This window comes from Bos javanicus, chromosome 23, assembly GCF_032452875.1.
Source record: "Bos javanicus breed banteng chromosome 23, ARS-OSU_banteng_1.0, whole genome shotgun sequence".
NCBI lineage: Eukaryota > Metazoa > Chordata > Mammalia > Artiodactyla > Bovidae > Bos > Bos javanicus.
Genome location: NC_083890.1, coordinates 31,337,956 through 31,352,982, shown reverse-complemented (window position 1 = coordinate 31,352,982; position 15,027 = coordinate 31,337,956). Strand labels below are relative to the sequence as shown.

Here is a 15,027-nt window from a genome sequence, read left to right as displayed (position 1 = left end):
TTTAATAAATAGGGTAGATTTCAAGAATCTTAATTTTACCAAGGACTCCCAGGTAATCCTAACATCAACTGTCTTAAATGGCAACAGTCATGTAGGAGTGCTGAAAGTTGTCATGGGGAATTTAAGAATCCATGAACGAAGCTCCCAAATAGGAAATTTGTGTATCTGGAGGAGACAGAGCTGAAATGAAATCCTGAAGCACAAGTTGGAATAGAATGAAGTAATATTGAACACTTAATGTGTGAATATCTCTCAGGTAACCAAGAGAAACCCCACGATGAAAGGGTCGTGTCAGTTGTACCAGATAAGCAAAGAGGGTCCAAAGACAACTGTTCAAGTTTCTGGGGCAGTCCAATTTTTACTTGTGGCTCAGCTGGTAAAGAATCCGTCTGCAATGTGGGAGACATTGGTTCGATATCTGGGTTGAAAAGATCCCCTGGAGAAGGAATGGCTATCCACTCCAGGATTTTGGCCTGGAGAATTCCAGTCCGTGAGGTCGCAAAGGCTGAGAGACTTTAACTTTCTTTTCAATCTTTACTTGGACTGTTCGAACTGCCTCCGTCCATAACCAGATCTTTCTTTTTGATAAATTCATGGAAAAGAAATGGCCCCCTCAAGTCCTTTGACTGTTCAATTCTGATTTTGAATCTCTGGTCAGATCAAGTTTCCATTCCTAGAAGAGATTCCTGTCCAAATATGCTGCTGCTGCTGCTGCTAAGTCACTTCAGTCGTGTCCGACTCTGTGCGACCCCGTAGACGGCAGCCCACCAGGCTCCCCCGTCCCTGGGATTCTCCAGGCAAGAACACTGGAGTGGGTTGCCATTTCCTCTCCAATGCATGAAAGTGAAAAGTGAAAGTGAAGTCGCTCAGTCGTGTCTGACTCTTAGCGACCCCATGGACTGCAGCCTACTAGGCTCCTCCATCCATCGGATTTTCCAGGCGAGAGTATTGGAGTGGGGTGCCATTGCCTTCTCCATGTCCAAATATACTTCGTAGTAAAATCTCAACCAAACCGCTGAAATGAAAAACAACACGTTGTGACGTTCTTCACTATCGGGGCCTCGTGGCTTAGTTGGTTAAAGCGCCTGTCTAGTAAACAGGAGATCCTGGGTTCGAATCCCAGCGAGGCCTTTATCTTCTTGGCTTCAAAAGCAAACTCCATGGCCTCAGAACTTTAATCTTCAAAGGCTGCTGGAGAAGATATTTTGAAGACAAGCAAAGAAGCAGGAGTTAGAAAATTAATGGGTTGCTTTCTGGTTGAGTATTAAAATAACATTTTGAGTAACAGTCGTTTTTCAGATGTCTCATTTGCAAATATTTTTCTCTGTCTTGTCTTAATTTTTGTTAAAATGTCTTTCACATAGCAAGTTTTAAAATTTTAATGAAGTTCACCTTTAATTCTTTCAGTAGATAAACAGTTTTCTTAGCACCATTAGTTGAAAAGACTGTAATTTCTCCATTGATTGGTCTTGGCACTCTTGTCAAAAGCCAACTGATCATATATGCAAGAATCTACTTGTGGGGTCTTTATTCTATTTCATTGGTCTATATTTCTGGCTATAAGTCAGGACCACATGGATTTGGTTCCTATAGCTTTAAAGTAAATTGTGAAATTAAGAAGTGAGAGGGCTCCAAATTTATTCTGCTTTTTCAAGATCTTTTTGGCTATTTGGGGGGTTCCACAAGAGTCAATGTTAATTTTAGGATGAATTTTTTTTAATCTCTAAAAAAAATTGGGATTATGATAGGGATTGTATTGAAACTGCAGATCACTTTGGACTTTATTGACATTATAACCATATTAGTCTTACAATTCATGAATACAGATATCTTTCCATTCACTGATATCTTCTTTAATATCTTTTTTTCTCTCTCTCTAAAGTTTTATGGTTTTCAGTGTAAACCTCTGCCTCCACCTTGATTAAGTTCATTCCTAAATGTTTCATTCTTGTTCATGCAATTGTAAAAGGAACTGTTTCTTAATTTGTTTTGGATTGTTCATTGTAAGTGAATAAACATGCAACTGATTTTGTATGTTGAATTTTGTATCTTTCAATTTTGCTGAATTCTTTTATTAGCTCTAATGTGTGTGTGTGTGTAATCCTCAGCACTTTCTATGTATGACATTATATCTTTCTCTTGACTACTTGTCCTGGCTAGAATTGATATTACTATGCTGAATAGATGTAGTAAAAGTGAACACCTATGTCTTGTTCCAGGTATTAGAGAAAAAGCTTACACTTTTCCACCATTGAAGATGCTGTGACTTTTTGATAAATGACTTTTATCATGAAGATAAAATAGTTTCCTGCTATTCCTAGTTTATTGATTTTTTTTATCATGAAAGAATGTTGTCAAATGCTTTTTCTGCATCTATTGAGATGGTCCTGTTCTTTTTTTCTTCATTCTGTTAATATGTTAAATCTCGCTTACATTCCAGGAATGTATCTTATTTGGCTGTGGTGTATAATATGTTGCTGTATTCAGTTTGCTAACATTTTGTTGAGGATTTTTGCATCTATGTTCATTAGGGATATTAATCTGCAGTTTTCTTTTCTTCTAATGGCTTTGATATTAAGGGAATGCAGTCTTCATAGAATGAGTTATGTTCCCGTCTTTTCAATTTTTTGGAAGAGTTTGAGAGGGATTGTGTTAATTCTTCTTTAAATGTTTGGTAGAATCCACCAGTGAAAATGTCTAGGTTGGACTTTTCTTTGTTGTAATTTTTTTGATTACTGCTTCAATATACTTAACAGTTATAGGCTGTCAAAATATCTGTTTCTTCATGTTTCAGTTTTGGTAAATTGTGTGTTTCTGGGAATTTGTCCATTTCATTTAGGTTATCCAATATGCAGTCATACAATTTTTCATAGTGTTGGCTTGTTATATTTTTATTTGTGCAAAATCTGTAGTAATATCCCCACTTGCATTTCTAATTTTAGTAATTTGAATATCTTCTTTATGTTTTTCTTTGTAAATCTAGCTAAACATTTGTCAATTTTGTTGAACTTTTCAAAGAGCCAAATTTTTGTTTCATTAATAATTTTTCTATTGTTTCCTGCCTGCCCTTTCTGATTGCCAGTCTTACCTGAGTGCCTGCCCTATGGATTTACAACTTGCTTAGCCAGTCCCCACAACTGGCACTCCCCAGTTTCTTCAGTAAATAACCCCACCTCCCAGTATAAAAATGTTTTCTTGATGATTCTACACAAATTGACCATCTCTGGATAACCAGCAGGCGTATCAGCAATATTCCTAGAACTTTCTAGTAACTACCCACTCTACCTACTCCCAGGGAACCACTATTCTGACTCATAACAATGCAAAAGCTTCTTGCCTACTTTGTAATGTAAACAATTGGCGTCATAGAATACGTTCTCTTTTGCGCGTGGTTTCTTTTGGTCAGCAGGTCTGTGTTCATTCTTATACGTTATGGACTATTTTTTCTTGTTGCTTTATAGATTTTGACGCTAACAGACCTAGGCAATTGCAGATGAGCACTTGGAAAGTTGCTATTCTCTCGACTAAATATCGCAGGATATTTTGGTAAATAGCCCTGGGTTATAGACATGCTTTCACCTATCCTGACCAAAAAAAAAAAAAAAAAAAATAACAACTCTATATCTTGTTTCCGTAGTGTAGTGGTTATCACGTTCGCCTAACACGCGAAAGGTCCCCGGTTCGAAACCGGGCGGAAACAATAGCTTTTGCTTGAGGTTTCCAACTGACCACATTGATCTTTGTTTATCTTTAAACACAGGACCCTTCTTCCGTAGCACGAACAAGAACAAAGTACCAAGCCACAATGAAATTAGTACTGACAACTGAGAACCGCCAGGGGAGTGTTTTCATTCAGATTCTCTCTTGAGGTTTACAGAGTTTGTTTCTTAACCAAAACCCTACCTGTTCTGGGACCCGGAAAACAAGTATTTAATGAAGAAACAGAAACTCCTGAAGGGACTGAAGGAAGATGGTGAAAAGAGCAAGAGGAAACTTGCGGAAGTTATTTGGCAGACAGAGCACAGGATGAAAGGCGTCAGAGGTTTCTATTCTTTGGTCTGGGAGATCCAGACCAAAACAGAATAGAATAGAGGTTTCTGTTCTTTGGTCTGGGAAATCCAGCATTCGCTGAGGACGAGAGAAAACTGTCAAAGGGATACGAAGCCCCTTTTCATGAAGCCAAGGGCAGAGGCCTGAGAGGGTAAATCAGGTGCCCGGAAAGCTGAAAATGGCAGTTAGTCAGTCAATATATGGAAATGCTGCTTCTAGTTTCCTCAGGGAAACTTTCTTGAGGACGGAAAACAGAACGAGCTAGTTAATATCCTTTCTCCTCAAGTCTGAATTCATGCCTTCCTCGGTTATCCGTAAGGAAGGACTTAGGGACTTTGCTCGTCTTGTTTCGAAGTTCCTCCCCTGAGCTCAGAGCAGCTCCTGAAGGAAAGATGCCGGATTTTTGGCAGATTGGGAAAGCGCAACATGGAGGGGAATACTGAGGTCATTTAATTCTTGGGGAAATTGATCTCAGGCTAAGGAAAGAGGGAGAAAAAAATATGTATTCTAACGAAGTGGCTGATCTTTAATATGGTAAGGAAGAGGAGAACCAGTGGCTCAACGGGAGCAGAGTGGCGCAGCGGAAGCGTGCTGGGCCCATAACCCAGAGGTCGATGGATCGAAACCATCCTCTGCTAGTACTTTTGTAACATCTCCAATACACGGCCTCGGAGAGTGTATTTGATTTCCTAAAGTTCATTTAGGGTTCAGCGTTTTCCTTTTTTCTCCTCAAATGACTGCACAATTTCCTTCTCGTTCAAAAGATAAGAGACAAGTCTTATCTTTGGAGTAGAGGAAGAGCTGACAAATTTCATGTTTATTTCCAACAAATTAACCGTTTGTGTTACAGAGATTATATACTGAGATAGGATATAATTTTTTATTTTCTTGCACATTTCCCTACACTCAAAGAAAAAAAACATTGTTATTTTGCCTGAGATCATTGGTTGCTAGAAACCTACATTGCCTTTTTACTTGAGTCGGGGGGTTCAGGTTCCTTTCACTCTTTTGTTCATTCTTAGGCATGATTTATAATGTTCAAGTTAATAGAAACATGCTGTGAACTCTTCTCTGAAGCAATTTATGTTACAATAATTGAGAAGACACCTTTCATACACTATCCCTGTTCATACTTACATAAACTGAATTCATGGGAATGTTACGAGAAAAAGAAACAAAAACCTTGCATATGAAATGATATAAAACAGTAGACTACATTTACAATTTTTTTGTGCATCAGAATTCCATGGAGAAACTAGAAGAAAAATAGTTTTACTGATATATTTGCAAAAGAAATTGAGAGAAAATGTCTAATTAAAATAATTTAAAATGAGTGACTTATATATGACAAGAAAATAGAAATTCTTCTAAGCAGTGAGAATTCACAGAGAAAAATATCAAAAGAAAAAATATTAATAAAATTTTGCATGTGGTGGATCTGTTTCATTCCTTCCTTTACTTCACTGATGAATATGTTCTTATTTGGCAAAACCAACCATTTTCAATTTATTTTGCTTGCATATTCCCAAAAAGCATTTTTAACTGAAAATGTCCAGGCACAGGAGATTTGTTGAATAAACTGAGACATATAGACTCTGAGGAGAAGTACCATGCAGCTGCAAAAAAGATATGGAGTGATTAACAGGAGATATTGTTACTTATGTGAGGGGATGTACAGATTAAGATTATAATATGCTATCTTTTTTCAAGAAGGAAGGGGAGTCAGGAAAACAGAAAACAGCAAAGATAGATGAGTGAAACTGGCAATCTAAAAGTGTAGTAATAGTTCTAGGGTACATGAAGTATTGGGTTGTCCAAAAACTTCATTAAGACATTATGGAAAAACCAGAACGAAATTTTTGGCCAACTCAAAAATTTTATGGGAGAAATAGAGAAGGAACAGGAAAGAGTGGAAGAGAGAAAAAAATAGGAGAGTCACAGACTGTCCTTGAAGTGTGGATCATAGAAATCAAAAGATATTCCTCAGAGATTGAACCCTTGGCTTTATTTGTGTAAACTATGATTTCAATTCAGTCCCTCAGTCATGTCCAAATATTTGTGACCCCATGAACTGCGGCACTCCAGGCCTTTCTGTCCATTACCAGCTCCTGGAGTTCACTCAAACTCATGTTCATTGAGTCAATGATGCCATCCAATCAACTCATCCTCTGTCGTCCCCTTCTCCTCCTGCCTTCAATCTTTTCCAGCATCAGGGTTTTTTCCAAGGAGTCAGTTTTTCGCAGCAGGTGGCCAAAGTATTGGAGTTTCAGCTTCAGCATCAGTCCTTCCAATGAATATTCAAGACTGATTTCCTTTAGGATGGACTGGTTGAATCTCTTTGCTGTCCAAGGGACTCTCAAGAGTCTTCTCCAATACCACACTTCAAAAGCATCAATTCTTTGGTGCTCAGCTTTCTTTATAGTCCAGCTCTCACATTCATGCATGACTACTGGAAAAACCACAGATGGACCTTTGTTGGCAAAGTAATGTCTCTGCTTTTTAATATGCTGTCTAGATTGGTCATAGCTTTTCTTCCAAGGAGTAAGCGTCTTTTAATTTCATGGCTGCAATCACCATCTGCAGTGATTTTGGAGCCCAAAAAATAAAGTTTGTCAGTGTTTCTACTGTTTCCCCATCTATTCGCCATGAAGTGATGGGACAGGATGCCATGATCTTAGTTTTTTTGAATGTTGTTTAAAGTCAACTTTTTCACTCTCCTGTTTCACTTTCATTAAGAGTCTCTTTAGATCTTTTTTGCTTTCTTCCGTAAGGGTGGTGTCATCTGCATATCTGAGGTTATTGATATTTCTCTCAGCAGTCTTGATTCCAGCATGTGCTTCATTCAGTCCAGCATTTCTCATGAGGTACTCTGCATATAAGTTAAATAAGTAGGGTGACAATATACAGCATTGGCATACTCCTTTCCCTATTTGGAACCAGTCTGTTGTTCCATGTCCAGTTCTAACTGTTGCTTTTTGACCTGCATGCAGATTTCTCAGAGTGCAGGTCAGGTGGTCTGGTATTTCCATCTCTTGAATTTTCCACAGTTTGTTGTGATCCACACAGTCAAAGGCTTTGGCATAGTCAGTAAAGCAGAAGTAGATGTTTTTCTGGAACTCTCTTGCTCTTTCAATGATCCAACAGATGTTGGCAATTTGATCTCTGGTTCCTCTGCCTTTTCTAAATCCAGCTTGAGCATCTGGAAGTTCATGGTTCATGTACTGTTGAAGCCTGGCTTGGAGAATTTTGAGCATTCCTTTACTAGCACGTGAGATGAGTGCAATTGTGCGGTAATTTGAACACTCTTTGGCATTGCCCTTTTTTGGGATTGGAATGAAGACTGACCTTTTCCAGTCCTGTGGCCACTGCTGAGTTTTCCAGATTTGCTGGCATATTGAGTGCAGCACTTTCACAGCATAATCTTTTAGGATTTGAAATAGTTCAACTGGAATTCCATCACCTCCATTAGCTGTGTTTGTAATGATGCTTCCTAAGGCCCACTTGACTTCACATTCCAGGAGGTCTGCCTCTAAGTGAGTGATCACACCATCATATTTATCTGGGTTGTGAAGATCTTTTTTGTATAGTTCTTCTGTGTATTCTTGCCACCTCTTCTTAATATCTTCTGCTTCTGTTAGGTCCTTACCATTTCTGTCCTTTATTGTGCTCATCTTTGCATGAAAAGTTCCCTTGGTATCTCTAATTTTCTTGAAGAGATCTCTAGTCTTTCCCATTCTATTATTTTCTTCTATTTCTTTGCATTAATCACTGAAGAAGACTTTCTTATCTCTCCTTGCTATTCTTTGGAACTCTGCATTCAAATAGGTATATCTTTCCTTTTCTCCTTTGCCTTTCACTTCTCTTCCTTTCACAGCTGTTTGTAAGGCCTCCTCAGACAACCGTTTTGCCTTTTTGCATTTCTTTTTCTTGGGGATGGTCTCCAATCACTGCCTCCTGTAAAATGTCACAAACCTCTGTCAATAGTTCTTCAGGCACTCTATCAGATCTAATCCCTTGAATTTATTTGTCACTTCCACTGTATAATCATAAGGGATTTGATTTAGGTCATATCTGAATGGTCTAGTGGTTATCCCTACTTTCTTCAATTTAAATCTGAATTTGGCAATAAGGAGTCCATGATCTGAGTCACAGTCAACTCCCAATCTTGTTTTTGTTGACTGTATAGAGCTTCTCAATCTTTGGCTGCAAAGACTATAATCAATCTGATTTCAGTACTGACCATCTGGTGATGTCCATGTGTAGAGTCAGCTCTTGTGTTGGAAAATGGTATTTTATATGACCAGTGGATTATCTTGGCAAAACTCTGTTAGCCTTTGCCCTGCTTCATTTTGTACTGCAAGGCCAAATTTACCTGTTACTCCAAGTATCTCTTGACTTCCTACTTTTGCATTCCAGTCCACTATGATGAAAAGGACATCTTTTTGGGGGTGTTAGTTCTGGAAGGTCTTGTAGGTCTTCATAGAACTATTCAACTTCAGCTTCTTCACCGTTACTGGTCGGGGCATAGACTTGAATTAACGTGATATTGGATGGTTTGTCTTGGAAATGAACAGAGATCATTCTGTTGTTTTTGAGATTGCATCCAAGTACTGCATTTTGGACTCTTTCATTGACTATGATGGCTACTCCATTTCTTCCAAGGGATTCTTGTCCACAGTAGTAGATATAATGGTCATCTGAGTTAAATTCACCCATTTCAGTCCATTTTAGTTCACTGATTCCTAAAATGTCGATGTTCACTCTTGCCTTCTCCTGTTTGCTTGATTCCAATTTGCCTTGATTCATGGACCTTACATTCCAGCTTCCTATGCAATATTGCTCTTTGCAGCATCAGACTTTACTTCCATCACCAGTCACATCCACAGCTGGGTGTTGTTTTTACTTTGTCTCCGTCTCTTCATTCTTTATGGAGTTAGTTCTCCACTGATCTCCAGTAGCATACTGGGCACCTACCGACATGGGGAGTTCATCTTTCAGTGTCCTATATTTTTGCCTTTTCATACTGTTCATGGGGTTCTCAAGGCAAGAATACTCAAATGGTTTGCCATTGCCTTCTCCAGTGGACCACGTTTTGTCAGAACCCTCCACCATGACCCGTTCATCTTGGGTGTCCCTACACAGCATGGCTCATAGTTTCACTGAAAGAGAGAAACTATGCTTTATCACATCTTAGCTACCTCAAACAAATGCTGAAACCTCATGACCTATAATTTTTATTTTCTGGATCTCTTCAAAGCCTGCAGGGTTCACCAAGGAAAAGACAGGGTTTAATGGCACCAGCACCTTTACTAATAACTAAATAGAGATCCAAAGGACTGAAACCTAACTCCTGAGATTTCTGTACTCCAGGATATCTGGTTTATATGTATGCTTATTCAATGTGTTCTCAACTTTTACAAGAAGCTTGAAATTACAAAATGAAACATTATTTGAATCTCCAACCTCCCCTTCTTTATCTTCTTATTCCCCTTCATCTGAAAATGTCAAATGCCCTAGGAGAAGAATGCTTTATGGGCAGTAAAATGTATTAAAATAAAATCTAATCAGAAGATCCTAGCATTGTCATAAGTATACATAAAGGGAAATAAATTTATAAAATAGATAAAATAATATAGACATTAATAAGTGACAAATTTGATATTTCAATTCAGTAGGTAGGCAAAGATAATTTTAAAATAAACTGTGATGACATAACTAACTTTGCCTTTGGCAGAAAACAGAGATGAACATTTACCTTCAACAAGTAACAAATCACATTTCAGATTGATTAGTGATTTAAATACAAAATGTAAAATAATAAAGCATGTAGTTGCAATTAATAAGAAAACTCAGAAGAAAAAAATATTTACTTGGAAACTATAGCATAAGAAATGTTTGAGCAACTAAGCTTTAGTAAAAATATGCTTTGGTGAAAGCCTACAAGAAAAGTAGGCGATCTTAAATGGCAAATTCACATAAGAAAGAAATCCACCTGAAAATTAGAAATAAATGTGTCTAAGAATGAGATGATGGTGAGGGGGCTGCTTTGGTTTATCACTTCATTGTTTTAACCTAGGACAGTATCCTTAAGCTATCTTCATTTCTTAGAATCTTTATGAATTGTCATAGTATTCTGATGCTCTCACATTGCCTTCCAGTGGTCTTCTAAATTGTTTCTTCATAAGTTTGAATCGTCCTAAAGAATATAATTGCCAACATTTTCACAATGTAATTGGTAAAATTTGAACATTAAAATAGTCCAGTCCATCACTGAATTTTATCCATTGGTACCCAAGAGCAATTTGATACATGCTGCTGCTGCTGCTGCTGCTAAATCACTTCAGTCCTGTCCGACTCTGTGCCACCCCATAGAAGGCAGCCCACCAGGCTTCCCCGTTCCTGGGATTCTCCAGGCAAGAACACTGGAGTGGGTTGCATTTCCTTCTCCAATATATGAAAGTGAAAAGTGAAAGTGAAGTTGCTCAGTAAGTGTCCGACTCCTTGACCCCATGGACTACAGCCTACCAGGCTCCTCTGTCCATGGGATTTTCCAGGCAAGAGTACTGGAGTGGGTTGCCATTGCTGTCTCCATGATATATGCTAGCATCCTTGAAAAGTATACAAGTCAGTGTTCATGAATTCTTTTTTTCTTTCAAAGGTATTTCTATTTTATAGATACCATGAAATTTTATCCTTCCATATTGCATTTTTCTATGCTTAAACGCTGTTACTGATTATTATATTACTCTGAAACAGAAAAATATATTAAAAGATAATTTTAACTATTTCTGGTGTGTGTTTTGTATTTCAAGGGTCTCCCCCCTCCCCCAGTTTGAGTTGTTTTCAAGTTTAATAGTAGCAAGTGACCAATAAAAAGTAAAGATGTAATTTTTGAGAAGCATTTAGTATACGAAAAGAAAATTTGTAGTAAGAGAGATAGCACTTTTTTCCTAGCCCTCGTGTCTGCGGGTGAAAGCTTCCAGGGGTTGCAATGAGATTTCCATAGAAATAAGTGTTACCAGAAATTTACAGAAAGGGGATGTGAAATCAAGTAAAAACAGACTTTTTACAGGTCCCACCGAGATTTGAACTCGGATCGCTGGATTCAGAGTCCAGAGTGCTAACCATTACACCATGGGGCCTGTCCTGGACAATTACCTTCTAAATTCTTTGATGATATAATTCTTCCTCCCTAAGAACCTTGATGTGGTTTTCTAAAGGGTAGAAATACATTTTGCATTTCCTCCTCTAGGATTAAGTCATGAACCCTTACCTGTCACATGCCTGTATCTATCATCTAAGCAGACTCTACTGCAAAACATTGCCTCCCTAATGTTAGGAATCGGCCTTTCCACCCACCCATTCTCACGGAGTGCTCGGTTTTATGATAACCGTTTTGTACTGTTACTTCACCCAAGGCTCAGAGTTGTCCTACGAGATGGGGATCATGATCTTTATTTTACAGATGAATAACCTGAGGCAGAGACCTGGTGTCTTTCACCCTTCTCTCTCAGATTCTATTACTTCACGGAAAATCGTCTTTTTCTAGGGTGGTAAGCTGAAGCTCCAACACTTTGGCCACCTGATGCAAAGAACTGACTCATTGGAAAAGACCCTGATGCTGGAAAGATTGAAAGCAGAAGGAGAAGGGGACGACAGAGGATGAGATGGTTGGATGGCATCACGGCCTCGATGGGCATGTGTTTGAGCAAGCTCCGGGAGTTGGTGATGGACAGAGAAGGCTGGTGTGCTGCAGCCCATGGGGTGGCAAAGAGTCGGACACGACTGAGCAAGTGAACTGAACTGATCTACCTCTTTTGCTGACGCGTTATGGAAAGATTTACCAGAGTCGCAGACAAGACACTGACATTTAAGGAAAATGGAATTAAACATGCTTGGAAGATGCGATTGGAGTAAGATCCCTGCTGCCCTGGGAGCACAAGGTGGAACCGGGGAGGTGAGGGGAAAAGGAAAGGAAAGGCCCTCGAAAGTCTTCCTAGGACCGAGTCGAGCCCCACGGTCCTACTTTCACCAACAGAAAATATAGAGACTCCCAAATGGACACAGAGAAGATTCCCCTGCTGCCGCATCTGGTTCCCGCACACACTTCGGCGTCCATATTTGGTGAAAACCTGCAAGACAGTTAGTTTCTGTGATGGGTCCTGGTGAATATTCTGAGTCGCATCCTAATCCAGTATCTCCACAAACTCCTCAGGCTGGCTTTTCGCGGGCAAAAATACCCAGCACAAGTTTAGCAGTGTGTACCCAGCGATTTCTTTAGCGGTACTGGGGAGTCTAGCTTTGATCGAAGCAATTTCCTGAAATTCGACGCCCGTCGGATGAGACTGACCTAGCTGAAATACTTTCATGATTTGCAGATTGGGATTGCTTTCCAGGATTTCAGATTTTAAACCGGAGGCGGGTTTCGGAGTCCGTGCGCCTCTAGTGGATTTAGACCATGAAGCGCAACTCCCACTACCTGGGGCGGGCGTAGGGGGGCGAGTGGAAATCACCAAAAACAAAAGGCCAGGTTTCTTCCAGGATTCCTTTACAGAAGGATTTTTTCAGGGTGGCTTTTACTGGACAAAATCTTTAAATTGGTTCTTTTCCGAAATGCTGGGTTGGGAGTTTTCCTCTAGAACAGGCGAAGAATGGCCGAAGACTGTTCCTTGTTTGCATAGAGTGGGTAGAAGACCCTCAGGAGAGAGGGTAAAGATCCTCCACTGGAGATCCTAAACTGTCAAAACCTGGCGGGTACAAGAAAAACGTCCTTACAAAGGAGACGCTTTTAAACCTGAGCGGGGAGAACCCAGGTAGATTCCTCTTCTATCGGCATAACTTAGTCAGCAACGGATATACCAGCCCGATGACATTTTCCAGCGCCCCAGAGAATAGTCCCAATGGCCTTGACTCTGCGTGATTCCTGATATGTTAGCAAAAGTGCACTGCGTGAGGAAGGGGCCTTGACCTGTGCAGCAGCCGTGCCCCGTGTAGCAGAGAAAAGGCCTGTACTTCCCCAGGGCCCCATCCTACAGCTTTCCCAGACTCACGCCCTCAGGCGAACTGTGATGAGGACAGCAAGTGAAGCCCTTCCAGCAAGGAATAAATAAAGTGCAGTGTTCAGAGGCTAAAGTCTCCTTCCTGCACCCCCAGCAAGGGAAAAAGAACGCCTTCAGATTAAATCCTCACTTTCTATGCAGCGTTCAAAAATCTTCAACTGGATGACAAATGTGTAATTAGCTCTTTTCAGAGGCTAGGCCCATGGCAGGCACTGGCCTCCCCCTAGCCAATAGATAACCACAAGTAGGCACATTCAGACTTTAGAATGACAGGGCAAGCATGTAGTCAAAAGAGACTTTCTTTTCAAATTCTCATTCAAAAGTACAAAATTCAGTGCTCTTATTACATATCCTTCCTCAACTCCAAATTGAGCTATTGCTGTGGCCTCATTAAGACAAAGTCATGGTTGACATTCACCTTCAGGGAAGTTTCTGCTCCAGTCCTGGGCAAAGTCTGGTTCTCAGAGTTTACTGTAGACTTGGGATCATTGAAGGAAAAGAGTGAGAAGAAATTTGGGAAAAAGCAGAGCAGAATGTTTTGTAACCAAACATGGACACAAGCTACCCTGGGTTCTGGGATGAAACTTTATGCACTCAGCAAGTTTTTCTTTTCTCTTTAATTTATTTTTTTGTTTCTTTTGGCCACGTATCTTACAGGATCTCAGTTCCCCAACCAAGGATAGCTTGGAATTCTAACCACTAGGCCGCCTGGGAACTCTGCACTCAATATTTTTAAACTCCTAACAGGAGCCAGGGATTGTGGGACTGAGAAGTGAAAGGTGAACAAAGCCACAGTACTGGTCTCTCCCCTAGGATATCCTCTGTCTAGAGCAGCAGTGGGGGAGTTATTCAACAAGTAATTAAAACGTGAGATGGTAGGGGAAGGGGACATTTGGGTGCTGAGGAAACACAGATGGAGCACGCGAGCCTAGACAAGGGAGCGGATGAAGGCCTGGGTAAGAAGTGCTGAAAGGTCTAAGTTAATATTTGAGGAATGAATAGAGAATCAGAACTGGGGGCAAAATGGAGGGCAAAAACATTTTGCTGGTAGTAAATACGGAAAGGAAAAGAAGATGGTAGAAATAATTGTATCATAGCTTGTGACTAGAAGATATTTTGGAGGGACGAGTGTAACAGGAACGGTGACAAACGAGGTTGGAGGTGTGGCCAGGTTAGGTTAGGTTTCAACAGTCATGAAAATGTGGGGAGCTGCCCCCAGCAAAGTGGAAATAACTTGTCCTGTACTGGAATTCTCAAAGGTGATAGCAAGGGCTGCTCACTCATGGGTTGCTACCCACAGTTTGAAGAACAGTCCCACAAGATCAACTTTGTGCAGAGGTATTCCTAGCATGTCTAAGAATTGAAGGAATTTGCAGTTATAACGGGAAGAGGTGGCCTGAAAGTGTTAAGGGCGCGGACTGCTAGTCCATCTATCGTGCTCTGCTCCTGTAGGCTCAGATGCCTCCTCTGAGCGCCCTCTGTGAAGAGCCCAGCCGCGAGAGAGAACAGAAACGCTCCGTGTTTATCGCCTTCTAATCACAAATTTATCACTTCTCAGTTTAGACTTCCTTTTCCAGTTTTAGGATAAAGTGGCCATTCTTTTAAAAAAAGTTCTTTTGCCTGCTCACACAGATTTCTTTCTAGGAATAAAGCAAAGGGAGACAGCGGAGAGACGGCGCCTCCGCATCCGGACCTGGGCAGACCTGGGCACGGGTTACAGGACGGGCGGCTTCTCCTGGTAGTGCTGGATTCTGAACACAGCTTCGCTCAGCAGCCGGTGGGCTCCGACTTCCCATCAGAGAAGACTCTGTTACTATTGCTCGTTAAGACTGACGTGTGGTGGGTTGGATTACAAGAGAAAAGGGGAAACGCTGGGACGAGATTGCAGAAGTAAAAGGGAATATGGAAACAACCAGGA

General features: G+C 40.4%; 4 non-coding genes across 4 annotated transcripts; 3 read left to right on the top strand and 1 right to left on the bottom strand.

Annotated features, from left to right (window-relative positions):
• The first annotated feature begins 1,057 nt into the window (after positions 1-1,057).
• Positions 1,058-1,131, top strand: TRNAT-AGU (transfer RNA threonine (anticodon AGU)). Its single transcript has one exon. It is a non-coding gene; the product is annotated as a tRNA-Thr (tRNA).
• Positions 1,132-3,627: 2,496 nt separating this feature from the next.
• TRNAV-AAC (transfer RNA valine (anticodon AAC)) lies at positions 3,628-3,700 on the top strand. Its single transcript has one exon. It is a non-coding gene; the product is annotated as a tRNA-Val (tRNA).
• Positions 3,701-4,616: 916 nt separating this feature from the next.
• On the top strand, positions 4,617-4,688 carry TRNAM-CAU (transfer RNA methionine (anticodon CAU)). The gene has a single exon. It is a non-coding gene; the product is annotated as a tRNA-Met (tRNA).
• Positions 4,689-11,120: 6,432 nt separating this feature from the next.
• Positions 11,121-11,192, bottom strand: TRNAQ-CUG (transfer RNA glutamine (anticodon CUG)). The gene has a single exon. It is a non-coding gene; the product is annotated as a tRNA-Gln (tRNA).
• Positions 11,193-15,027: the final 3,835 nt, after the last annotated feature.